Genomic DNA, 5,437 nt, shown 5'->3' with positions numbered 1-5,437 from the left:
GTAGACAACTAACACAAAGGCACACAAAAGGATCAGAAAGATGTGAATAAGAAAGACTAACAAATCTTAGTTAGAAACAGGCTATGTTACTTTAAAAGAGGGCTGGAATGAAGCAGAAATGCCTTGCATTTGCTAAGGCTAAACTGGCCATAACTATAGCCACAGGAATACAGAAGAGAAAAAATCCCTCCATCTCCTGAGTGCTCGGCCCCAAGGAGTGAGCAGATTTTCAGCTCCTGCAGCATGCTTCACATCAGCTCTTTCAGTCCTACTTCAAAAAAAATATATCTCTTTAGCAAAACCCTGTGTCCTTTCTTCATGGAAGCACATGAAAACACACTTATCTAGAGGTAAACACATGTTCAAGTGGTTTGCTGGGAAAAAAAATATTTTTAATTTAGGCTGCAGGTGACTGACTCAAACAAAAGCAGTGCTGTCAGCGTACAGAAAGAAAAAGAAAAGAAACATCAAAAAACAACTGTGCGAATCCACAACATTGAGAAGATTGGAATAAGCTGAACTTCTTCCAAAAGCAGCAATATAGTTAGCAGTCATAACAGGTACAACAACAGTGGATAAAGCACAATCCATTAGTAAGGATATCTAGAAGCCCCAATCTGAAAAGACAAGAAAAGACAAGCTAAAGAGATTAGGAAAATACTACAAAGGAGAAGAAAACAGAAATCAGGAGATAAACTCTAGAGTGCATCTGTCACACAGCAACAGTTTGACGAAGACAGCGGAGGGGATCTGTGAGAAGAAGGAAGAACACATACCCTGGCTGCTCCAGGCAAGGCGATGGTGCAGCTGGAGAAGGCTCTACAAGAGGAAGGACCCACCTGGGAAGACTGGGTGACAGGGACATCTGCTCACAGCCAGGCAGATAGAACTCTTCTCAGAGCCCTGTGTGCAACTGGACCCCTCTAGCTTTATTGAGTAAGGGGAGCCATGCACACAGCGACTATGAGAAACCTGCGAAGTGGGAACGGAGGCTGGACCCCACCCATGATGTGAATTTCCCCCAGCAGTGTCACACCAGTGTGATACACAGCCCCAGAATGGACTGTCCCTTGGCCAAGGGGTAGCAGTGCCACCCTGCACCCAGGGATCCCTGTGCATCTGGCAGCTGCAAAGGAATAGCCCAGGTTCTGGATAAAAAAATTGTATTTAATTCTGCCAGATAGTCATTGATACTCACCTGTTAGAACTTACACCGTTTTGCAGAATGAGAAGGCTTTAACACCTTTAGACGCTTTCAAATTATTTTGTATTGCCAGAGAGATAGAAAAATACTTAGTATAAAAGAGAATTAAGCCAGGAATGTGTCAGAGAAAAGGCACAGACATGTTTGGGAGAGCTATAATACCCAGAGCGCAGGCAGGACTAAGTCACGCTCTGGCACTGCGCTCGCAGACAGGTGTGCCGGTCGGTCACATTATCATTCTTCCAGTTGTTTCTTACCGCTCCTCTGCCAAGAGCTTCCACCCCCACAGCTCTGTTGGCAGAAGGAATTAAGTGAGCGCTCCCTCGCGTGCTTCCAACAGTCAGATGGATTAGTCAACCAAGAGGGTTTAAACCAACCTGCTCGCTTTGCCTGAAGCAAAAGAAAGAGCTCTTGAACAAACCCTTTTACCAGCAGCGCTGTGGCAGTAGCAACCGCAGCATCAAAGGGGTAACGTGTAGGTGCAAACTGGCAAAATCTTCAAATGGTGCAGACAGATCTGGAACACTGTGTCTGTCCATAGCTTTACAAGTACACACAAGCTATAGAATCTTACATGCACAACACCTGTCCATGTATTCATTTTATTCTGCAGCAAATACAAAGTTCATGCAATTACGCTGAAAATTCTTCTACCGTGGGCTAAGTTAAGGCATGTTATCTCATACTCGCTGTGTGCTAAGAGTGTGCAAGGGAACAGTTATCAGACAATGGATGGTAAGTTTTAATTCTTGATACCTTCCTAACCTACCTAAGGTCATAAGGTGTCATTGTGAAAAGTTAAATAATTGACCTGAAAAACGTTGTGATTTACCTTTCCAAATGTCAGTTACAAGGTATTCCAAGAGAAATAACTGCACAAACTGAATCTGAATTCAGTTTACCGAAGAAAAAGCTACCAATTGTAGTCTAAAAATTCTGCTGACACTTTACAAATGTGCGAGTTTCTATTATTGGGAATTACCCTTTCAAAAGTCTTCTCTAATTGTAATCTGGAAGCAAGGATTGTGACATGAACAGATATGCCTGTGCCATGTTGGACAGCAATGAAATCTCAGCACACAAACATTCATCCCAAAATGCTCAGTGCTCCTTCGGCAGCTGAACCCCTGCCACCAAGATCTATTTCAGCTGCACCTGAGCACACAGCACAGGCATCACCTCAGACTAGGGATGGCATCAAGGTTTCTGAGCCCTTCCTCAGCTTTGATCACTGTCTTCTCTCCCTACTACTTGTTCTGTGGAGTAGCACAGTTAGTACTCTTAATACAAAGTGATGGCTTATGCTGTTTATTTTCTGCTACAATCTAATTTTCCACCTTTGGTATATCAGGACAAATGTGCACTCGTTCCTGCCCCAGTAATAACGCTGATTCCTACATGCTTACTTTGCTGCATGATCCCCACAGCAGATCAACACATTCTGCAGAGTAATGCTTTTGCTTAAGAGACAAGAGAGCCCTCTCTCCTATCAGTGAATTTTGAGCTTCCAAAATCCCTCAATAAGCAGGAGCATTTCAACTGAAACTTCATATGCCTAAGAATACAGATTTCTAGTAACACAAAAACCATGCTAGAAAAACTCGAAGTATCTTTGAAAAAAGTCTTGAATCTTCTCTATTGAACCAACATCGATCACAGAGATGTGCTGTAGGGATCAGACAACATCCCACTGGTTTCAGAAGCAATCTTGGAAGAGTCGTCCTCCTCATGAAAGTGTTTCCTATGTCACAGCAGGAATTTTGGCACACAGATCTTTCCAGATATCACATGCTGTATGACCAGTATTTTGCTGAAAATGCTATGATTGGCATATACTAGTATACACTGGTATACTGACACACGTTTTATCAGCAGTATTTTGCTGAAAATGCTATGATTGGTATACACTGTTTCACATATACATAAAATATATTTATATATGATTGGTATACAGTGAGATATATATGTACATGATGTCTCTCCCGGCATGATCTGTTTCTCACTCATTTCTCTAAGAGTTAGATCAGACTTCAGATACTCTCCTCAGCTGCAACACAAAGAGATGCTGGATGTGTGTAACAAGCTACCTGTATGGATAACACACCGTTCCTGATCAACAGGATACTCTAAACCAGGCACCACACAAATTTAATCCTCACAGTCTTGCACAATGGGTTTTATTACCTAAAAGCAAAAGATTCTATTCTTTGTACATGAGCTTGCTATTTGTTCATTGAAACCCTAATTCAGCAGAATATACAAACACAGGTTTAAATGTTTTGATGGAATGAGCTTGAAGTAGTATTAAATATAGACTTGATTAGTGATGATGTTCACCCACAGAGGAGCTTTATAAGCCATTCTTCCCAGATATACATACAGCTGGCATGATAAACAGGATTTTATGTGATGTTCACTCCCTTTCACAGCATTATGTCCATTTAAATATTTTTAAATATTGGACTTTTAGATCCTGGAAAACAAAAATAAGTGACAACTGATGCCCTCCTAGGGTGTCTCCCTTGCACAAAGTACTACCAGTAACTGACATCTGCATAGCTTAGATTTGGGTTATTCTAGATTTGGAGCAAAATGCCATACTGCAGCAGTGTATATATCATGATGCATTGATTATTAATTCCACTCTTTCATGTGAGGGACTAGCTTTTCTTTTGCAGGAAGCCAAATCAGTTTATGATTCTTTCCCGATGAGCTGTGAGAGATTGTTGTGTCTGTAACATACAGGAAAGCAGCAGAAAGAACCAAAAGATTTTCAGAGAAATAAGGAAGCTGCATGTTTTAGATTGTGGGGTGACAATAAAACCCTGGCAGATGTATTGTTAACCTCCTCTACCCCCACCTCCCCCTTTTGCCCCTCCCTCTCCCCTTTTCCCACTCAGCACAGGCGATCGGGAGGGAAAGAAGGACAGAGAGAAGAGAGTTGGAAAAAATTAAAGATGTTTTACTAATGCTGCTCATAAGAATATAGAAAATAATACAAAATATACAAAACCAATCTTGAAAGTCTCAGCAACTGCAGAGCCGGCACCCAAAGTCCTGGATTGGACTCTGCAGCCAACCGGAGCTGGATTCAGTCTGTCACTAGGCCTCAGTTCGCAGGGACGACTAGCAAGGTCCTCTCCTAATGTCGGCCATAAGCAGAAGGGAAAAGGGAAAGAAGAAAGGGGGCGAGATCCTCGTGATCTCCCACTTTTATACGATGTATTCACGTGAATGGAATGTTATACACAGTTGGTCAGTTTCTTGGTCACTTGTTTCTCATCGCCCCTCTTGCGAGATGTCCATCCATACTTATCAATAAGTTTGCATTCCATTGCTAGGTTTACCAAAACATATGTCTGTTTCTCCAGGAAAATGCAGCTAATATGAAGGCTTTAGCTGACAGGCAAAATCACTAAAAGAGAAGCTTGTTTTTAACAAAACCAGGACAATGTTGTATTTGGAGACTTAGATTTCAGAGTGAACAAAACAATATTTGCTATCTACAGGACTGGGATGGTTAACCACTGGAGATATGAACTTCAGCAGTAAACAATGACTTGAGAGAGAGTATTGGTGAAAAAGGTATATTAAAGAATTACCGTGAGGTGTACATCAGTGATTTTTTTCAACTATGAATCTTAGCATGCAGGTTTGTCAGGGGAACTGAAAACCAATGATGAATAAACAGCAAATTACTGTTTCTACAAAATAAATATATTTTTGCTACAGCATCTTAGGATGCTTTTTGAAATAGTCCCGTCACAAATATAAAACCTCATGTACAACGAAGCAGTCTGAAAACAAGAATTTTTGCGATGAAGATTAAGTTGTTTCAAAATCTTTGCAAATTACTCAGTGACAAAAAAAGTGTCTGGGGAGACGTGTGTCCATGAAGACACTCAGTAAAATGGAATTATCAAATAGACTAATACAACCTCAATTCTGCTGTGAGAGAGCCATTACAGAGCAATTAAATTAGCCAAAATAATTTGTTTAAGTTCCCTTTGTTGAGTGCACTGTGCAGGAGTGGAAGACCTTGTAGCAAACTGACGAAGTGAAAGTGTGGGGAGCGGATTTGGGAGGAGCTATTACCAAAGGTCTTCTCAGCAAACAGTCCAGGAAAGTCCGAGACGTTGTTCCTGAGCAACCAGTTGTGACTTTGAGGTTGGCTCTGCTTTGAACTCAGTTAACTCCAGAGGTTTCCTCCAATCTAAATTACTTTATGATTCT

Source organism: Streptopelia decaocto (genome assembly GCF_964273445.1).
Source record: "Streptopelia decaocto genome assembly, chromosome: 2".
NCBI lineage: Eukaryota > Metazoa > Chordata > Aves > Columbiformes > Columbidae > Streptopelia > Streptopelia decaocto.
The sequence above is the reverse complement of the archived record's forward strand: the minus strand, read 5'-3'. Positions refer to the sequence as shown.